Source organism: Thalassophryne amazonica, chromosome 14 (assembly GCF_902500255.1).
Source record: "Thalassophryne amazonica chromosome 14, fThaAma1.1, whole genome shotgun sequence".
Taxonomy (NCBI): domain Eukaryota; kingdom Metazoa; phylum Chordata; class Actinopteri; order Batrachoidiformes; family Batrachoididae; genus Thalassophryne; species Thalassophryne amazonica.
The window spans coordinates 18,642,892-18,666,395 of NC_047116.1; the positions used below are offsets into that span (position 1 = coordinate 18,642,892).

The following is a 23,504-nucleotide window of genomic DNA, read 5'->3' on the forward strand; positions in this document are numbered from 1 at the left end:
GTTTTTTTTTCTTCTTTGTGGTCAGATCAGAGCAGTGTCCCTCAGTGTTCTAGTCCATCACTGAACCCGGAACCTGAGTTCTGGGGAGGTTCTACAAAGTCCACTCAGGATAGACTGCAGGACCACAAAAGGAAAAAAACAAAAACAAAACAGACACAGTCCTTTAGATGAGCCCACGCGAATAAATGGTTTACAGAATGCTTCTCTTGAAAAACAGACGCAGTATGTACATGTTGGCATTCGCTCCCAAAAATTCCCATTTTTGTCTGGTTGAAAACTTGGGCCGTGAACTGATACACACACACACACAAAACACACCCAGAACATACAAAAATACTATATTTTTAACCTACCAAGAGTAAGACAGTTCTGCAGTTAGTTCCATGCTGTGACAGAAAAAGTTTACAACAAACAAGAAGTTGAACAGACGTTTTCACATAGTTTTTGTCAGAAATATACCAAAATATACATCTAAGCTTTGGAATTGCTGAGGCTAGGACAAAAGCCAGTGCTGGGTTTGTCTCTTAATACACATGCTGCAGGGTGACAAGGGACAGGAACACAGAAGACACGCAGGACAGAAAGAGATCTCTTTGGTATCTGCATTTGTCAAAAGTTAAATATTTGGATTTTTGCTTTGGGATAGCGCTCGTGAGAACCTCACGCGGAATAAAGCATTAAACAAAGTGTCACTGAAGCCCATCGGCCAGAGTTCTGAGCCACAGGGACACAGTCCATGCAGAGTGAAGGACCATGATGCATAGTGTCACAGCTGATCAGAGTCTGTAGTGAGAGACGATGTTGAAGGACAGACAGACTGAGGGAACAGGGGGGTCAATGGTAGTAACACACAGGATGTGTATTCCTGGAGACAACATGCTACGAGGAAGAGACAGACACACTTGGCTTTTCCGCCAATGCGTTCCTGGACTGGTTTCATTTGGTATCTTTGGAACCAGCTGGCAACGCCACCAATTTTTACAGTAGCAAACTTCAGCGGCACAATAACGCCTTATGTCCACTGCCAGCGGCTGTCTGGTCACTGACTTCACCAGAAGCGTAGCTTATTTCTAGTGCTTTTCAGTCTATTTAAGCTTATTTAATATGGTGTGGAGTTTGTGTGAGCCAGCTTTAAGCAGCCCTGCAGGAGGGTTGTCAAAATAAAATAAAAAAAGTATTAAAAAAGGCTCCTATAAATAATATTTAAAATTTTTAATTTAACAGCCAGAAACGTTTCTCTGTAAAAAGGTGCCTGGGTGTAATGGCACCCTGTGTTGTAAATGAACACTCCAAGCTTTTCTGTTTGTTTTCATAGCTGGCTCAGCTGTATTTGCATATTTGACGCATGCAGATCCCACCCTGTGAAACCGTTGCCCCTTCCCACGTCAGCATAGCACCGAGAAAACCCTACGACACCACATTTAGAGGTGAAACAGGCCTCTGACCAAGAATGTGGTCACTGGACTACAATCAACGCAGGTCTGACTTTTAGCAAGCAGTTAAAGGGCTCCAACTGGAATAGGAACTTGGATTTGGGGAGGGGTGGGGGATGTGACCCGAAGAAAGCCAGTGATTTGGTCTGAGATCTGTATTTAGTGTAACATCTAGTGCTACTAAACGGTTTCTAGGACCTTAGATCTGCTGCTTCTAGGCAGTCTACTGTGGATATCGTATCTGCTGTAGACACGAGGAGACGACGGAATCGGGGCAGTGAACATCAGACGTTATACCGCTGACGATGGGGGAAAAGCTCCCACTTCACATCCTGTTCACTGGTTCTGAACAGGAACAAACTTGAGGGGCTCAGAAAGGTTCCAAATTAATTTGTAAACCAAAATAGAGCCTGTTCCGAATTGGAGGAAAATTTCCCCCCCCCACCGCCAATGTGAGAGACGAGCAGCCTGAAGATGGCAAGGAAAAGTAGATCCTAACGGCAGCACTGATGACAGATGGACAGACAGACACAGAGTCCTGAGCCGTTACAGTGTGCACAGGATTAACCCTCAGTGTGTATTAACAAACATCACCCAGCTACCACCAGATTCATAAAAGTGTCTGTCAGAGAAGCCTGCTCAGTCCTGCCCGATCCCCGCCCACAGGCACTGATACCGCTGCAGCTCAATGGTTTCCGGGTTACACGTTTGCATGCAAAAGAAACAAAGTGCTCCACCTGTCGGAGGAGCTGGCGACTCCGGCGAGCGTGAGCAGACATGGCGTGATGCTGAGCAGTGAGGCGGGGATGGGAGAGATGATGATGTTCAAATACAATCACTTAGAAGTCTTTGGTTAATGTTGGTACCACGGGGAAGCGACAGCACACCATCATGTGAGGAGACAATTCCATACCTGTACCAGCTCGAGTGAGAAAAAAAAAAAGATTGTCAAACCAAAAAAAAAAAAAGCAAGGAAGGCAACATTATCTACACAGCAATCAGCTGCTCTGTTTATATTAAGCACAAAGTGTCATTTCACACAGGTAAAGTACATTAAAAATTAAATACACTATATTAGAAAGATTCTGTCTGACGCTGGGATGCGTCAATGTGCAGCACCAAATGGTGAAAGAAAGGAGACATTCATGAGTACTGGTATGTATCGTCTCCCCCTGGTGGTGGTATTTTTCACTCAATACAGGTATGAACGGGCTTCTACAGTGACTTTATTTGTTATTTAATTTTTTTTCCTAATCCTAAATAGATTAAAGCAGGTTTCACTCAGTCTTGAGTTAGAAATGAGGTATACAACAGCTCCGATGCCTTACTGGTGTGCCACAGTTCTGTTATCAACATTAAAAACATGAACATTACACCAACAAACCAGTGTGGTGGGTCAACGTATTCAAAAGTGAACCACAAAAGCCTCATAAACAAACACACACACACACACACACTTCACATCCTGAAATGAGAGCATTAAAGCAAAGCCAGTGCTGAGTGCAACCTGACTGACAGTTAAAATAAACCCACCGGACAGTCTAAGAAAACTATCCGACATGAGCTGACGACCACTGGATTTGAAATGCCAAGTCTGGATTCACTACGGTGAAACTAAAGACTCACTTTATTCATGAAATTGAATTATTCAGTAGAGGCAAAATATATTAAACAACATTTTCACTGCCTCCTTCAGGAGGGGTTATAGTTTCTTCAATGCCTGGTAGAAATTACTTTAAAAATCTAAAAGTTCTCCAAAAACTCATTTGAAAAGTTGGGCCTCGTCTAAATTTGAAGCAATTTATGAATGGACATGTATGAGTGGGTGGGGCCAAGAAAATTAAACCTCTGCCAAGGAACTCGCAGTTTTACCTGCATCTGCACTTTCATTTTGATTTTACATGGAAAGGCCTTACTGATGCAATGTCACTGAAAACAAACCCAAAGTGCATGTTTTTGATGGGTGGAAACTGTAGGAAAGCAATGCAAACTACACACACGAAACACACAACAGGCCTCAACCCAGAGCCTCCACGCTGTGAGACCAGAGTTTGAGAAACTGAGCCTGGCTGATCCCCACCTTCTCCTTTGGAGGACACCACTGTGCTCATTTCTATGCGTGTTTATTTTTCAATGCATAAAATTCTAATAGTTTCTAGCCTTCATGTCGTTTTATCACTGACATAGAAGAGCCTTATTTTCTGTGAAAAAGGTGTGATTACCACTGTAACTGAAGATGAGTAATATGTATCTACTTGAATTTGGCAGCTGATAAAAGCAAAAATTCTGGAAATTCAACAGTTATAAATCTATTTCACATAGTGAATTGTGATACGAGTGTTCCAGGCAACATAACATGCATAAGCGCAAACTTTTATTTACAATATATCCAATTCATATCAAAATTGGCAACAGCGGCTAGAGTTGTAGAGTTACGATGGAGAAAAGTAAGTAGAATTAAAGCAGGAGAGCAAAAAAAATAAGCGTCCCCACTTCCTGTGTGCGATGTCACTCTCAAAACCAGGCAGATTTCGCCCATTTCGCCAGTGTGCCTGCCTTCTTTTCTGCCTTAACGGAGGAGGAGGAGGCGGAGGAGGAGGCAGGGGCCAGCCAGAACATCGAACCTGATTTAGAAATTTAGGGGCAGATCTGCCTAACGGGTGACACGCTGAACCTGGGCGGAGGTGTGTAATTTAAATTAACTTCTAATTTCTCATGTCTTCATTTTAAAATATGCACCATAATGATTTGCAGGCTACCCTTCAAATTCACTCCAACAATCCTGCACACGTACACACCTGCTGGAATTATTAGTAAAGCTTTTCTCACAGGTATCCTGAACCTGTCTGAGTAAAAAATAAAATTAAAAAGTTAAAAAAGTCAGGTAGCAACATAATCATGCCACAACAGCACGCACCATCCAAAATGCCCAAAGTACACTGTACTGTTTCAGTGACGACAATGCACCGAGTGAGCCCCACGCCACGCTCGCACGCACACAGCAATGCTCATCACAATCAATGCTACAATGCTCATGTCTTCTACGTAACGATAAGGCAATAAATGATAATGTTAATATTCTTTGTCAAACTAAATAAGCCAGTGATCTTGCCCTCTCTCACACTACACAAAACAATTAAGGGCATAAAGTATCTTATTTAAAAAAAAAATATATATATATGATTGTTAAAGACAGCACAGCAAATCAAATCCACAAGGACTCAAACAAAAACTATTATATATATATAAATAAAAGATCAGATGCTTCAGAGTCTCGATTTTTCTGCAGGACCTGTCCGTCAAGAGCGCCTGAACAAGCTCCTCCTACTATAAAGACCTCACCTGGTCACGAGGTGACCTCAGATTTTTTTTTTTTTTTTTGGTCTCAGTTTTTAAAAACTGCAATTTTGCATTAATAATAATAATAAAAAGGTTAGACTTAGGGGAGACTAAGTATAAGTATGATAAACACTACATTCAGTCTTGATAACATACTGGTTCAAATATAAAATATGAATATCTTACAGGTGTTTATATATATATTTATAGGTATAGAATCAAGAAGGGATCACATCTCTAATTCTTAAGTCTTTCCTCAGATAAATATTTCCGTAACATCTTATGGCGCTGATGGCTACTGGTTCATCTTGTTAACACACTTTCAAAACGACAAACAGCACTGGAGCAGGACAGAGTCCTCATAGGCCCATCCTGGCCTCAAAGACCAAAAACCAGCAACAACAGCAGCCAGACACCCAGCCGGCTGCAAAGAGAAAGGCTATTACTTTGGCAAGAAGGATTTCAAAACAATATTTAAACCTGGAAATACCCCATAAATAGTAGTACTAGAAAATAGCAGTAGTAGGTTGTCCATTTTACATACGGTTCCTATGTATGGTTCATCAGTATAAACTATGAATGGTAAACCCGACAGTACTTTTACATTCTACACAAATTTCTACATGTGAACCTTCTGTTTAAGTGCCGCTGAGGTATATTCAGTCAAAAATAATTCAACGAAAGCAAAGTAGTACACGAGAGGACAAGGTGGACAAACTGAATGCCATGCAGTCTAAGTGTGGTAATTAACAGAATTACTCGAGAAACAGTAGATTAATGCTACTTTGCTGTGGGGTCGTTTAGTACAGAGCCAGTTGGATGTGTGGCGTGTGACAATTATTCCATTGTTGCTTTATAAAAACGTATGTGAGAATTATCATTTTGAAATATGCTGGTTCAAAATGGTAGTGCGCTACCCAATGATCAGATCTATGAGTTTATGTGGACCCTCCAGACAGCAGGGCTGAAACCACAAAACCTGATTTTCACAGGATGCAGTCTTAAAGCTATAGGAAAACATGTAGGACTCGACTCAACTCTACCAGGAGCTTCAGCAGCGGGTTGTTAAAGCTAAAATTCCTTTTCAGCAGCACCAAAATCAAGGATCAATCGGTTTTTGACCGAGGCGGGAAGAAGGAGGAGGAAGAAAATAAAATTTCTCTCAGCAAAGTGATCACGTTAACGGCAACTCGTGTGCTCGGACAGGCACAGCAGCTGAGGAAAAAAAAAACACTTTGGTTCAAGCTGTTGGTTTATGGCTGAATATTAGTACAAAAAAAAAAGTAATTACCGCATGTTTATGAAAATGCCTACCAAAATTGCTGAAACAGCTAGAAAGCAAGCCATAACATCGCTTAGACAGAACAAGAAAAAGCAAAGACCTAGAGGAAAATACAGACCATTTACAAATTAAAGGAAAAACCAATGTGACGCATCTTAGAAAGGTGTTGGGCCACAGAACAGCTTCACTGGACAATGGCATTGATTCTACAAGTCTGTGGAACACCACTGTTCTGAAAGATTGGGCATTTTGACAATGGCGGTAGACAGCACTGTCCAACTTATTGGTCCAAAACCTGCACTTGGTGTCCAGTAGATTTGAGATCGTTTAACCAGATTTTCATACATGCCATAGAGCTCAAATGGATGTTAATTCAGTGGATCCACAAAAAAAGATGGGCTGCCCATTGGCTGGTAGAGCTAAAGCAGCATAGGCACTTGTGGAAACCAAGAAGTGGACGATCCACAGCGGTGCTACGTCCTTAAAGTACACAACTCAGTTGCAATTCATTTAATGCATGCCATGATAAATTCTAAGATGCTTTTCTTTTGTGAACTGCCTCTATTCCTCACATCTATTCTCTGCACCACACCAATGCCAAAGCCAGAGGTCCTTGTCACAATCAACTGCTGGTGTGCAGTTTTGGAGATCCACAGACCTGCTTCAGTCATTTGTTGCATCCTGTTTACTCAGGTTCTTCCTTTAATTTGTCAGCTCTCTGTACTTTTTAATACCCCAACCCGCCAAAGTTTTTTTTTGGTGCCAATTAAAAGTTGAGCAATGAAGGCTCTTGGTCAAATTAAAATATAAGGTCATCTTTGGAAAATGATCATCAAAATATTGCATTTCTCTGTTTTCTGACAATGTAGAGAGATTTTGTACTCATAAATATATGGACTACACTAAGCTACACTGACTATACGCAGCAATTATTTTAACAAATATTTTTGGTATATCTTGAAGTAAGGCAGTCAAATGACTGCAGACAAAACTGAATTTCATTCCTCCCAAAACAGGCAGACTACAGCTCATCAATCCAGTTTTTTGGTACAGATACTGTGCACAAGTAGATACAACGGTACTTCTATTAAAAAAATAAAACAACCCATCTATCCAATGCCACCACACAGACGGCATAACGACCAATAAAATAACTCCTTTAAAAAAAAAAAAGTCAGCCACAGAACCATGTGAACGATGCCGTTACTGAATGATCAGCATCTACCCGAGCTGCAGAAATCCCATGCACAAGTCCATGCTCCAATACAGGCCTACGCATTCTTCCAATAAATGGCCGTCCAAAAACACAGGACTGTACATCTGCAGCTCACCATAAAACTCTTTAACACAACATTTTCAGTCATTGTCAGTGTCTATATTCCACACCTAAATGTTCATTTTACAAAATGGTTGCTTTGCCATTGCTGCAAAATGTAAAACTCAGTGTTTCCAGAAAGACAGGGGGACTCATCTGGTCCCTCTGACCCTTAAAGCAATAGTAACCTTTATATCGCCATGTATTACTCATTTTTAAAGCCTTATAACCTCAATTACAAGTAGATAGTTAATATTTAACTAAGCATTAGACTTACAAAATTCTCAAAACATGAAAAAAATACAGACAGTAAAGAAAATATCTAAAATATAAATGTGATATGGTTTACGTCAAGGCCTGTCCAATGAAGACAAGGAAAAACAAAACAGACTTTTTAAAAGGTGAAACAAATCCTTATTAGTGATAATGAATATTTGAAAGTAGTAGTAAATTAGTTTTGTTTGAATGTTATAAGAGCAAAATCCTAAATTTTTTTTGGTTAGATTTTGACTTGGAATTAAAGAGTATATGTGTATATACAAAATGTAAAGTGGAAAAACAAAACTTGGTGTCATGGTTATTTTGTCTTTGAGCAGTAGGACAACAAAAGTGTCCACCTGGCTACTGAAAGAACACCCCCCCCCCCCCCCCCCAAAAAAAGTGGGTAGAAATGCAAGGACAATAAACAGCAGTAAAATCATAGTCAAACCTAATCACAGGTTTTCATTTCAGGGAGGGAAATGATTAAATAAAGAAAAGAAGGTGGGGTGGTTAGTGAAGGACGTCGCGGTTGTCAAACAACCTGACTATTCCTTACACGCTGTGATGAACGTAGTGCACAATTTAAGAAGTGGGGCGTCGCTGGGATGGAGCCTGGCTGGCTTCACTGAGCCTTGGAGGCAGTGGTAATGGTTGAGGCTTGCACAGGCACAGCAGCCGTGGTGACTTGATGATGAGCATCGGCGGTGACCTGAAGCCCTCCCGCACCCACCAGACTGACAGGGTTGCTGGTGAGCAGCGACAGGTTCTGGGGATTCAGAAAGAGTGGCGTGGTCACGAGATTGGGTGTGCCACCACTAGACGTGTTGGCAAAGAGGAGGTTACCGCCATCGAGGGGGGTGATGGGGATCGTGCTGCTAGATGCCAGAGCTGCAGAGGAGGAAGAACATAGAAGCAGGTGGTGCGTGATGAGTGAGTGCAAGTCAACAAAACAAATAAGCAAACAGGCTATCAATATAACAATCAAAACACCAGCAGACTGACTTAGAATAATAATGGAGGACAACATGGCAAGATTTTTTTTATTACATTAAAAAAGTAATAAACAATTAAATATAAAAAAAAAAAAAAAGAAAAGTGAATCTGACTATGTTTGATGGTTAACTTGTACAAATTTAAACAATAGTCAAGGACATGCACATAACACTTATAAGTTTGTTTACAGGGTCCCAGAAATTATTATTAGTTGAATAAAAGTTACACTTTAACATTTCAAATTATTCAGAAAAAAGGATTTCTCACAAATGAACCAATCAAAGGTTAGTAGAGCACTCACACACTTGACTACGAACAAAGTATTAATATGACTCAGGTTGTAAAAAGGTGAACTAAGTACTGAATGCACTGTCATGAGTTTTATTTCTTACCTTGGATGGTGGCCAGAGTGCTGTTGCTCATGAGCGCACTGCCAAGGCCACCGGAGCCAAACTAAGGAGGCGCCCCTGTAACAACAGACATGTTCAGGTAGATCAACGGACAGGACAGTTGAACATTCATGGCAAAATAATTAGTGGTCCCGTTTGAACACAGCCAATGCTAACCCTGGAGTGAACTGGGAGGAAGCCATCAGTCCTGGGTTGAGTCCAGCAGCAGCTGCCATGGCTGCAAAGCTGGCACTGGTGGGTAACTGAGCAGCACCTTGCAAAGCTGCAGACAGCCCTGGAGCCGCCACCATCAACTGACCCGTCCCTAAAGTGGTAGCTATGGATGATGGGGCCTGGGTGACCACGGTTTGTGCGTGGGTGCCAGCTTTGCTCGCTTCCGTCGTTGTGGACTGAATAGTTGTTGGTGATGGGCTCAAAGAAGGAGAACTGGTTGCTGAAGTAACCATAGGTGCAGTGGAAATGACTGACGCTGTATTTGTGGCTCCAACAGTCGTGCCTTAAAGGTGGAACAGTGTAACAAAAGAACAGAAATGAACTATTTTTTAAAGACTGTACTGTCAAACACTTTGATCACAAACACTGACCTGTGAAAGACAAACTGGAGACGCTGGTGCTAGTTAGAGGCATCGCTGGGTTTACAGTCAAAGTGGTGGGTGTGTTAATGGTTGGACTGCTCACAAGGCTTGCTGTGCTGGCCACCTGTGCAACAGAAAAACAGAGCACCGAGCAAGATAGACAAAAACAAATATAATGAACCTTCTCATTTTGTATTTTGGCTTTAAGAACTAGTAAGTACTTGATTAACTGTTAATTAAAAACAAATAAATTCTATGAGCCTGTAAATATAAATGGAACTGCCCATACTGTTTAACCAGCATCAAGCTTCAGTCTCAAAACAGTATTTTTTAAAGTTCACAACATAAAAAGAATTCTGTGTGAAATATGCCATCTCAAAAAGTGTGTCCACTCCTACCAAAGGGCTATTTGGGGTAAAGATGGTTTTTATGGGGGTGCTGCCGCCTCCACTGTTGCCACTGCTAGGTGGGTTAATCCTCTTCTCTTTCTGGCGACGATTGCAGAACCAGACCCGAATCACCTCCTTCTCCATGTTGAGCTGATCAGCGATCATGGTGATCTCTTCAGAGGTAGGTTTTTGGTTCTGCTTAAAGAGGGCAAAGAAGCCAGGGATTCCCTGTCAGTACTGGGCAGATCAATCACCGTTAACATTCGGTCACTTCTGCACAACAGAGTGTGTGTGTGTGTGTATATATATATATATATATATACACACACACACACACAACAAAAATATAAACGCAACACTTTTGGTTTTGCTCCCATTTTGTATGAGATGAACTCAAGATCTAAAACTTTTTCCACATACACAATATCACTGTTTCCCTCAAATATTGTTCACAAACCAGTCTAAATCTGTGATAGTGAGCACTTCTCCTTTGCTGAGATAATCCATCCCACTTCACAGGTGTGCCATATCAAGATGCTGATTAGACACCATGATTAGTGCACAGGTGTGCCTTAGACTGCCCACAATAAAAGGCCACTCTGAAAGGTGCAGTTTTATCACACAGCACAATGCCACAGATGTCGCAAGATTTGAGGGAGCGTGCAATTGGCATGCTGACAGCAGGAATGTCAACCAGAGCTGTTGCTCGTGTATTGAATGTTCATTTCTCTACCATAAGCCGTCTCCAAAGGCGTTTCAGAGAATTTGGCAGTACATCCAACCAGCCTCACAACCGCAGACCACGTGTAACCACACCAGCCCAGGACCTCCACATCCAGCATGTTCACCTCCAAGATCGTCTGAGACCAGCCACTCGGACAGCTGCTGGAACAATCGGTTTGCATAACCAAAGAATTTCTGCACAAACTGTCAGAAACCGTCTCAGGGAAGCTCATCTGCATGCTCATCGTCCTCATCGGGGTCTCGGCCTGACTCCAGTTCATCGTTGTAACCGACTTGAGTGGGCAAATGCTCACATTCGCTGGCGTTTGGCACGTTGGAGAGGTGTTCTCTTCACGGATGAATCCCGGTTCACACTGTTCAGGGCAGATGGCAGACAGCGTGTGTGGCGTCGTGTGGGTGAGCAGTTTTCTGATGTCAATGTTGTGGATCGAGTGGCCCATGGTGGTGGTGGGGTTATGGTATGGGCAGGCGTCTGTTATGGACGAAGAACACAGGTGCATTTTATTGATGGCATATTGAATGCACAGAGATACAGTGACGAGATCATGAGGCCCATTGTTGTGCCATACATCCAAGAACATCACCTCATGTTGCAGCAGGATAATGCACGGCCCCATGTTGCAAGGATCTGTACACAATTCTTGGAAGCTGAAAATGTCCCAGTTCTTGCATGGCCGGCATACTCACCGGACATGTCACCCATTGAGCATGTTTGGGATGCTCTGGACCGGTGTATACGATAGCGTGTACCAGTTCCTGCCAATATCCAGCAACTTCGCACAGCCATTGAAGAGGAGTGGACCAACATTCCACAGGCCACAATTGACAACCTGATCAACTCTATGCGAAGGAGATGTGTTGCAATGCATGAGGCAAATGGTGGTCACACCAGATACTGACTGGTATCCCCCCCAATAAACAAAACTGCACCTTTCAGAATGGCTTTTATTGTGGGCAGTCTAAGCCCACCTGTGCACTAATCATGGTGTCTAATCAGCATCTTGATATGGCACACCTGTGAGGTGGGATGGATTATCTCAGCAAGGAGAAGTGCTCACTATCACAGATTTAGACTGGTTTGTGAACAATATTTGAGGGAATGGTGATATTGTGTATGTGGAAAAAGTTTTAGATCTTTGAGTTCATCTCATACAAATTGGGAGCAAAACCAAAAGTGTTGCGTTTATATTTTTGTTGAGTGTATGTATGTATGTATATATATATATATATATATATATATATAATATATATATATATATATATATATATAAAAATAAAACTGATCACAGCACCACTCTGCAGAACTGCCCTGCATCCTGATTATCTCCCACCTAGGCAGACAAATCGATCCACCACCATCTAACGAAGGTAACCATATATCTGCTGCAACCAAGTGATATGTGGGAGCAGTCTTTGCCTTTTCCAGTTGCTGGACAGCCTCAGCACTGAGGCACCTTAGTGATCACACTCAGGGAAGTGTGCCACATGGTCATACTGTCCATAGCTGAAGGTTGCCTCACAGTGCAAGTAGTACTTTGCAAATGAGTCTCCCCAAGTATGTCTGTGAAGACTGTCAATCATCCAGGCTGTGGTCCCCAAGCAGGTTGAGTCAGGCCAACTGGACTTGTTTACTTCCTTGAAGAGGTTTTGGTTTTGCTCTTCATCAGAAAGCTTCATAAGTTAAGAGTCCAAATCTCTGAACCAAACGGGAAGACTGGACACACCAGGATCCTCAAGACTTGGAGAGCGATCTCCTACAAAGGTATTGTGTCCAGGGACATCGTCACTCTATAAGCAATTCCCTGGTGTCTTTTGACCTAACAGGTTGAGTACCAGGTGACATAAATGTTACTGCTTAGGTAAGTTTAAAAAAGTGATGAAGTGGATGATACGAATCCTGGAAGACATTGAAAACCTCCATCTTAGTCCATATGGGCATTCTTGATTTCAGAGCATCATCTGAAAATTCAAGGCGAGTCAACCTTTCCCATTAGCAAAGAAACCCAAGTCACTGGACTCCCATGACCTCTCTCAACATCCAGTCCCTAGATACTGTTTAATATTGTACCCAGGATATATACTAAAACGGTTCAAGTCAAAATTACAATAAAGAAAGTTTATAAATCATTCACCTAGAATTACTGTCAGAATTATTAACCCTGAAGCCAATTTTAGTCCATCAGCATGAGGTCCTCACCTCCAGAAAGCTCTTCTCTAAGGCCACTCGGATGTTGGTCTCAATACTAGTCCTCTTTTTCCGTCTGCGGTTGATCCCCTCTATGCCCATACCAGGGGAACCCAGGGCACTAGGGCTGGACAGAGCCTGGTCAGATGTCAGATTCTCTGCACAAACAGCATCGGCAAAAAGGGAGGGAAGGGAGGTAAAGACACAGCACTACAAACATGACTAGTCTCCAAGCTTGCTCTTGGAGAACACTTGTCCTGCATGTTTTCTCTGTCTCCCTACTCCAACCACAACTAGTTAACTTAGGTGTGCTCAACTGATCAAGAGCTACAAACCACCATAGTTAATAGTAGTCAGGTATAATAAGAACAGGTAAACATGGAAAACATCTAGGGTAGATGCACTCCAGAAGTGTTGCTGGAGACCACTAGTCTAGCTGATGCGCAACAATAAGTACAAATATAAGAAAAAGAAAACACCCAAGAGTGATCGAGGTCTTCTGCCCCTAAGGATGTCACTGATTCAGGTGGGTTCAGGGACAAACCTGCATCATTGAGCCACTTTTCCAGTAATGGCTTGAGTTTGCACATGTTTTTAAAACTCAGATTCAAGGCCTCGAAACGGGAGATGGTAGTTTGGCCTGAAGTCATTTCCATACAGTTTCCCCATTGCGAGGCCAACATCCCCCTGGTGACAGTGAGGAAAAACAGCTTTGGGTGACCAAAAATGTACAAGCAGAAAACTCTAACATATTTTGAAGTGTAAGTCAGAGGTTTTTTTTTTAAACTAGTTTGGGAGGTTTTGCGTTTATACTCCAATGAAACTTAACCCCCCCCAAAACAACAACAACAACAAAAAAAAAGATTTGTTCTTAAGAATAATATGACTATGTATATAGGACTTTCACAGAATCCAAACAAAATAACATTAATAATAAAACAATAAATACCAATAAAACGTACAATTCATAATGCACAAAAATCAGAAATTAAAGACCTGAAATACAGAAAATGGTGCAACATAAATGGGTTTTTCCTCTTCAAGAGGCATTTAACAAGTGCGACAGACAAATGCTTCATTACACAACTGAAGAAAATTCTGACTTTCTCTAAACAAAACTAACAGCACAAACCTGTGTGAATCCCAATTTGATACGTCTCTGTTTGAAGGTCTTCGCAAACTGTTTCCAGCTCCTCCAGATCACTAGGCTCCTCCAGAGTTGGGGTATCCAGCCGTTTGGGTGGTGGTCTGACTGTGGGGAAGGGACTGGATAGGTGTTGCTGCCGTTGTGCGGGTTGGGGTTGCAGGCTAACAAGATCAGCAAAATATATAATGTAGTTACTGAGATGATTAACAGCATGCAAGTGCTTACAAAAAGAATGGAGCATACAAACAATCTATCAGGCAAATACAGAAAAGTGGTTTTCGCTGAAATTATTTGATGCCTCCATTTCACTTTTAAAAATGGTAAGCAAAATTAAACCATGTCAAGAGCTGTTTACATCATTACAAACCTGGGTAGCAAGGGTGATGCCTTGGTTGAGTTGGCAGGGGGTTAGCTTGGCTTTGAGGTAGTTGAGTTAGAAGACTCTGGGCTTGCAAAAGACCTAGAGGGATGAAAGCAACAGAAACAAAGGACAAAATGAACACTAATTAAATTCAAGAAAACTGGCTGATATTGTATTTATACAACTTTTGTACAATCTGTACTTACTCTGTTGGGCTGGGGGTGCCTGTGAGATTATGAATTGAGCAGGCTGTATTGGTGTTGCAATGGGGTGGCCAGGCTGCACCAGAACAAACTGTGGCATGCTGAGATTCTGCTGCTGCAACTGCTGCACAAAATGCAGTAGAATCATGTGAGAAAAACATGCTGCAAATAAATTTATGAATTTCATAATCTCCACCTTTTTACATTAAAAACAGACTTTTTTTTTTTTTTTTTTTTTTTAAAGCAGTCGTTTTTGTACAAGGAAGTTTACCAACCATTCTAATTTGGATGGAGATCCAGGAGGTAAATATCACTGTTGAAAACCAAAAGTAATCTGGCATAAAGTATACAGATTTTTATTTAATAAATAAACAAATAAGAGTAGTCAGAGCACAATATCCCCTGCTGGCAAGTGCTGATTTGGTACAAGTGCTTGCCACATTCTGATAACATTTCAAGGCATGTGACAGCTCATTTCAGAATGCAGAGACCAATTTCATGAAATTGGCAGTGTCTAGGTTTGCTAATCAAGGGCCATAACTCTGCCAGAATATCAATCTTATACAATATTACAATGTGCGTATTATCAACCTATTACAAGGATTTGTACCAGGTTACATAAAAATCCATCTAAAAATGTGAGAAGAGTTGATTTCAGAATGTAAACACCCACTCATGAAATTGGCAGTGTAGATTTGTTAATCATGGGCCATAACTCTGGTAAAAATGGGCCCAACCCAAACAATATAATATGCATATTGCCAATGTGTAAGAAGGACTTGTACCAAGTTTCACAAATTTTCTCCTAAAAATGTGAGGAGTTGATTTCAGAACATAGACACCCACTCATGAAACTGATGGAGTCTAGATTTGTTACTCAAGGGCCATAACTCTGGTAAAATAGGCCCAATTCAAACAATATATACTTATTACCATCCTATAACAAGGACTTGTAACAAGTTTCACTACATTCCTTCTAAAAAATTTGAGAGGAGTTGATTTCAGAATGCTTATACCCTTTTTTGGGATGGACAGACAGAAATCGCCATGACATAATTCCCCTTCGGGCCTTCGGCCAGTGGTGGATAAAAACTGGAGGGCATGAATGCCATGAATGGAGGGCATGAATGCCACATGACTGTCTGTCTTATTTATACCATTTGATTAAGGACCCAGAATAAAACATTTACAATGGGCATCATTATCACAACCTAGCCATGGAATTCTTACTATTACACAATGTTTGCCTTACTGAAGGACGACTTCTGCTGTTTGCAGGATAACAGATATTTTGGTAAATAAATAAACAAATGTGGCAAACATTACCCTTTATTTAAAGTAAACTCCCTTAAAAACACTAAAAGACTGTTTGTTAAAATACTTTTCAGAAGACTGCAGATCCCTGGGTTATGGGTATCTACAGGGGTGATCTGGATGGGCTGGGACAACGGCAGCTGGGTGATGGGTGTAGCTGCTGAGGCTGAGATACTGGCCCCGTGGTACTGCTCTGCTGGCTGGCTGAATGCTGCACGGCTGCAGCCAGGAGCTGAGCCTGGGCCTGGTGGAGCAACAGCTGCTGCTGTGTTGGGGTCCAGTGTCAACTGAAGAGTCCAGAAAGAGGAGGAAAGCAGGTGTGAGAGGTGAGAGGTGGGGGAGTGGAAAAGAATGAATATTACAAATATTTATACAAGTCTCATTATATAGCGTTGATGACAGTGTTGTTTGCAACACTACAATTTCAACTTCAATACCAATGCAAGAGTTCATTGTCCAACTATTAATAACCGCTACAAGTCACATGATGTTTTGGGAAACAGTGTAATAAGAGTTGAGTGATAATCTGATACCAATTTTCACATACCACCAGAATGGTGACAATTATAATGTTATAGCTATGCAAATTTCTGTTCTTGAAATTAAGGACATTCAAGCCCTTTTCAATGAAAACAAATTGGTTTCCTAAGTTTTTGCTTTACACATATCAGCATTTCCAGTGTTGACTACAGTGGGAGGAGGGCCCAGCCTATACATGGTACTTATCGTTGCTCCTCTGCTTTTTAAAGTGTTTTTATTTAATTACAAAGAGTATTTCCTATTTGATGGCCAAGAAAGGTCAAAGCTTGTCCTCCTGCGGAGCTGCATGCAGGATTGCTGCTAGTGCACTGGCCAGGACTAACCTCCCTGCCCTCAGCAGCAGAACTTCTAGGATTCTCACCACTCTTGCCAGACTGCATCATCATTTCACTACTTTTTTTACATTTAGGACCCTCCCCAAAATAAGCTGGAACAGACAGAGGATAAACTACATAGTATGAGCATAACTGAATGCAAAATGCAGTAGAGACCATCCCACTGAAAGTGCATACAGATAATGTAAATTTTATGTTTTTGTACAATAGTTGTGCCAAACTGGTAGATGCTACTGAATTTTTACTATGATTAATAATTTGCAGTGGTATTGAAGTAATGATGAAACTGTGGTTATTGCAGCAACACTCGCATGATTCTAAACATTCAAATGGAGAGAAGACTCATGCAACTGAGCCAGGCACATGTGCATATTCAAATTCAAGCACACATGCATGATCAACATTCACACCCGCATAACACTATAGTAGCTGCATTCAACCTAGACATCTTGATTACAGTATGAGCTGGGATATGAAATGTAGGCAATGTGCTGTGTGCTCGCCTGGCTGCAAGTGCACAGACACCAAGGCCATGTCCAAACATATCTCCATGTTTGCCACGGACGAATTTCGACAAAGCTTAAACACCACAAGGATGAGCAGTCAGGCAGGCAGGCAAAGGACAGAATAGCCTTAGCCACTAAATTGGGGAATGCGATCATTTCACCAGATGTATTCCCATCCAGGGTTGGTGGTGTTGAGATCTCACCCCACATACATGGTGTCACGTGCCCATGGCTCAGAGGACAGTGACAAGGAGGAGACACAAACGAGAGGATTACAAAAATAGAAGTATTTATTTACAATAGTTTAAGTCAATAAATTAAAAGGTGCAAAAATGTGCAGCTGTGCAAAAAGGCGCTCTGTTACCGGTCGGCGCAGCGAGACGTCCTACAAAAGAGAGAGTGAGAGAACAAAATGAATTAGTTGGGCCCACTTAAATAAGACACAGGGACACCGGGCCCAGGTGCCCCTGATTATGGGCCCGCCCCGCTACAAGACGGCGGGGCTGTCACACCCTCCCCCTTCAAAAGGGAAGTCCACCTAAGGACTTTCCAAACAAATTGCAAACAGCACAATTTTTTCTTTTTGTTAGTAGTACTACATTCTATTTTTTTTGTTGCACCAAAATTACATTTACAGCTTACCTAACCCTTAGGTGGACTTCCCTTTTGAAGGGGGAGGGTGTGACGGCCCTGCCGTCTTGTAGCGGGGCGGGCCCATAATCAGGGGCACCTGGGCCCGGTGTCCCTGTCTCTTATTTAAGTGGGCCCAACTAATCCATTTTGGCTCTCTCTCTCTCTTTTTAGGACTTCTCGCTGCACCGACCAGTAACAGAGCGCCTTTTTGCACAGCTGCACCTCTTTGCACCTTTTAATTTATTGACTTAAATTACTGTAAATAAATACTTCTATTTTTCTAATCCTCTCGTTTGTGTCTCCTCCTTGTCAGTGTCCTCTGAGCCACGGGCACGTGACAAGAGTCACAATGGCTATGACCAAGTTTTAACGGAAAGCAATGAGGCAACGGGCCACTTACTCCAGCAAGCTGTCCCCCGGCCAACATTAGCTGGGTCTGAGGCAATACGCTCTGCTGGACAGAGGTCGCTAGAGCACTCGAGTCTTCTGATTTAGACTAGTGGAAGTGAAGCAAAGACGATGGCTTAGAGAAAATTATTCCTTGATGACTTCTTCCTGCCTAGACCCACCTGAAGTGGGCTTCATGTCATAGTCTTACAAAAATGACAAGATGTATATACAAACGTTTTAACTCGAAAAAATGAACTGTTTTCACGTAAAATATATGTAATTCCAATCTAAATAAGATAAGCACAACTCAGACATTGCATTAAATCTGCAGTACTTGTACAGGACTGTGAAAATTAGGCTGCATTCTCTGAGCAGAGAGAGGCTTTGAATTAAAAAGGAAACGAGAAAATGGGGTTTTAAAAATATACTGCAGCCTTCAGAGAGGAGGAAAGGAAAGGGAGGTGGAGAGCAGAGATGCTAATTAAAATAACTGTTATGCAGTGCATGTAAATTCTGCATAGATTTGCATATTCTTTGCCATCTGTTACCGAGCAACTGCAGAGCACCTAATTAGCATACAGGGTTGATTAATCTGCCCTGTTGCCAAGCGACACAGAGAGAGCCTGGGTAATTTAAATGAACTCTTTCTGCTTAAGCCTGCATGAGTGCCAGTATAACTCTGTTTGAAAGCCTCATACCTGTGAAACAAACTGAACTGTGTACATAAGTAGACTGATGAGGGTTGCAAGGAATGAGGGAGTGTCTGTTTTCTGAAACAATGACCTCCATTAGACCTCCATTCCAACAACAAACCATGGAATCATAAGATTACTTACAATAAAGTGTGTGTGTGTGTGTTACCTGTTGGAGGAGGGCCTGTGCATGTGCATTAGTGATTGCACTTGTGGTTGGCACCGTCTGTCTCTGAAAGTCCAAGCCATTGGTTTGGATTCCTAAAGACAGAAACAGTTCATAAAGTTCCATCTAGGTTTAGGGAAGGAGTAGATTAAGTCTGACTTTTCTTTTTAATGATTCTACATGTGTATATAATACTAACTTGCAGTGATTTGTATATGTACAAGTGTTACTGGTAAGTCATTAGATGGTTAAATATTAAGCACAGGGAGCTTTACACACGTGTGCAAAATGCAAACATACAACATCATTTACTCATTAGTACACAATATAAATAATCCACAAAATATCCATTAAATCTACCATATTCACTCACAGACTGGTTATTTATAGTACATAACTAAAGCAGTGAGACTGAACAAATTAGTCCAATACTGAATAAGCACAAGTGGAGGGAAAGCTGCTCTGTGGGATAAACATTTCATTTATCGATATGAAGGCATAACAATTTTCAAAATCTGCCAGTTGCTTAGTTTCCCTGCAAATGATCCAAATGCAAAGGTATAGATAGTGACTTCTTTTAAATATTTGCTTTTCAAAAGTGGTCATTTCTGCTTTGATCATGCAACTTGTTGAATAACTCAGTAAAATTAATTGCATGCTAATTTCACTGTGGTAAAGGCAGAAGCTCGAGGTCACTCACCGGTGTGCCCATCACCACTTTCCATTTTACATTTAGTAGTTTCTGACTGATTATTCACTTTAGAATCTGAAAGAGCCAGACAGAGAGACTGTGAGAAATCTGCTGTCAGAGGAAACATAAATAATAATAATAATAATAATAATAAAGATAATTGTCAGATAAGTACATATGTATTTTTGTAGTACAGTGACAATATCTATTCTCAACTATCTGTAGATTTATTTAAATATCAGAAAACTAGAGCACACTCTTCTTCATATCCATCAGCTTTGCATCCTGATCCAGATGCAGACCAGACTGCACCTGTGGACGATCCAGATGCGTACATGAGACTGTGTTAAAGTGATCCACCACTCCCTGCTGCGTAATGGTAAAGAAAGTGATTAACTCTTGGATGTTAATTCACATCACCACAATTCTTATGGATCCTTCCTCAAACCTAACATTTCCACAACATTCATCAAAACTGATTCACTCATTTTTAAGTAATCATTCCATACATACAAACAAACATGGGCAAAAACATAACCATTCTAACTGAGGTAATGTAAAAATTTCTCCTGAACAGAAAGTAGTGTTTAAATTTCTTGTTTTTTTTCTGGACAGACAAAACATTCAAATTTAAGACGTCAAACTGATAAAGAACCAAACTGTCACACCTGACAAGGTAAAAACCGATAAAAGATTGTTAAATGTCTTTGTTTTCTAACACGTTAATCAAAAATATGCAAGCACTGATTACTTTTCTGTCAAATTAGTTTATTATACACGAATTTTAGCTCCAGTCACATACAACAATTCACCATTCAGTGCGTAAGACTGCCAACAAAATGATTCAACAGCATTAATCAAAGTGCATTTAAACACTGTGGCTGTAAGGTAGAACCCAAATAAACAGGTCACAAACATAAATGACATTTTGATGCAAAGTGTGTCGCATAAGCCTCTTCCATTTCACACTTCAACTTCAATAATAATAGCCAGCTGAGGTCAATCAAATCCTCATGAAAAACTCACCCACTCTTGCTCCACCTGTATTCTCCAGCATGGTTGCAGACCCTATCACGGAAAACTGCGTCTCTGGGGTAAACCCACCGACACGGTTCCTCCTCCCACTCTTCACTCTCCAGTGGTCAGCTAGCAGAGTTCAATACAACCAGAACTACACACAGACACAGTGGCACTGTCCACCCTATGGTTCACTGAACACCACCACGATACGCACACCGGGAAAGCCAACAGGGTTTAGGAAAGCAGCTCTCCTTCACACTCTTTTCTTACAGATCTCTCCCTTTCTTTTTCCCAGTGCCCACTTTAAACTCCCTCTTTCCTTTATTTCTCTCACTCTCTCTACCATGTGCCAAGATTGTTAGTACTACTGAAAAAGTTCACCCTCTCTTGCTGGAATGAAACAAACACAGAGTGCAGTCGCAGCCCCCACCAACTCTATAATGAAGCATAATCAGTATTCAGCTGATTAAAGCCGTATGCAAATCTGCCCCTACCTCGTTAGCGATGCAAGGCTTTGAAGTCCTGCGAGCGGCACATTTCACACAGAGCTCTGAAAGCTTTCTGCATAATTTAAACTCCTATAAATATTTATCATCTCATTAGCATATTAATTGGATGGCTTTTGGAGGACGATAAAAAAACAGGGGAATAAGAACGACAGAAGGGGAAAAGAAGTGCTTCAACCACCACTCGGAGGAGGGAAAGGAGGGAAAACAGCAGCACAAGAGCAATTACTGTGTGAGGGCTTGGCAAAAAAGTAATTAGCTAAAAGCAGGTAAAAGGCTGAAGATATCCCAGAATGCAGTGTGAGGCCTGTTGGCAGCGGGCTGAGGATGTTAGCAAATCAGACTGGCGTTAATAGAATATAGCATCTCCAGGAGTCACAGAAAACAGACCTAACTACTAAAAGGGAGCAGAATGGAGCTTGGGGGGGTGAGTGGGAGGAGGACCCGCTCAATCGGAAAAAAATAACTCCACATTAATCCACCACAAGCCTGCCATTACTGCCGGACCCCCGTGGCTAAAGCATTCCACAGCGCGCAACTGCGGAAAGTGGGTGGCAGGCTGTAGCTGCAGTCTATGTTTATGAAGTGCTTGGGGATTAGCATATTTAGATTAGCTTTACATTCCATTAGTATTTCATTTTGCATCCCGTTTAAATTCATTTTCAACACCCAGAATTAATATGGTGGGGAAACAGGCGCGCTGTGGGGCGGCAGAGGTGTCCAATGAATGTAGATCAGAATGGCAGGATTGGAATGCATGGTGGGCTGTAGGGGAAGGGGGCTAACCAACTCATTCCACAACAACTGCTCCTGGCTATAACGCTAATCAACTTCTTTACTTATTTCACTGCCTGAGAAAAACACATCAACATACCAGCTGATCACAACCATGGCAAGAAAGGTCACATCGGGGTCAACATTAAACATACTGAAAATCAAACAGGCCTTTATTTCACCAAGAGATGTGACAGCTAAACCCAATGAAAAAGCCTTATTATGCTTTTTCAAATCCTCATTTAATTGTTCCAATAGATGGTATTCAAGCAAATAGGTAAATATGCAGCTTTCTGTCAGTAGAAGCACACAGAGAGCTTTACGCACAGAGAACAGGTTTCTTCAGTCATAATAGTCATGCTCCTGTGTGCATGTTTGTGTGGCTGTGTTGCCATGTTTCTTTTACGTTTTGATGCAGCCACAACACCACAAAACTTAATACAAAAGTGCAAATTAAAATATTTAATTTATTATGTCCAACATTTACAACAAATATTTATTTTTCTGTCATTGAGGATTCAGTGGCATCTGTATTTAAGCCTCTATTTAAACCCACTTTACACAGAGAAGGGATATGTCCAGCAGTCCTTGTGCGGTCACGAAATTGTACCGAACACCACCAAAGAGGCACTCAGCTGCTGCCAAGACCTTACAAGGTCCACTTGGTATCCTCTCACAAACCGCTATGATTGCAATGGTCGACGTGAAATATGAACCTGCACCTGATATCCGCAAAAGTGTTGCCCAGCCCGGAAGATGCAAAAATACCACACAGGCCACCCACAAACACCTCAAAGAGCACCCCATGACCACCAGACGGGGGCGCAATGGCCACTGTGTTGTTGCCATGGCAACGGCAGATTGTCCACCAACATGACCAGAATGGTGTGAGTTTGGACATGAACTCAGGAAAAAAAAAAGTGCAATATCATTTCAATATCACAGGAACGGGTGCACAATGATCAGGGCTGTGTGCCGTGATTTTTACTTTTCAGCGTAGAAGAAGCACCATTTGCTAAGGAATTTGGTCCTAGCATATCATAGCAATGTACAGCAGGTAAATCAGTGGGGATAAGGAGTTGCTCTGTCAACATGTTCACCTGGGTTCACTTCCCAGTTGCACTAACCTGTGTCCTGTGCAGGGGGAGTTGTAGACTCTCAGCCCCTTCACACTACTAAGGGAATCTGGGGATAAGCATGGGCACCAATGGGTATCAGGGCATATACGAGGGCTGTCAATAAAGTAACGGTCCTTTTTATTTTTTTCAAAAACTATATGGATTTCATTCATATGTTTTTA

At 41.6% G+C, this 23,504-nt stretch overlaps 1 pseudogene; it reads right to left on the reverse strand.

The window, feature by feature from the left end:
* Positions 1-11: 11 nt before the first annotated feature.
* Positions 12-23,504, reverse strand: part of LOC117524540 — a 63,533-nt pseudogene continuing 40,040 nt past the window's right edge.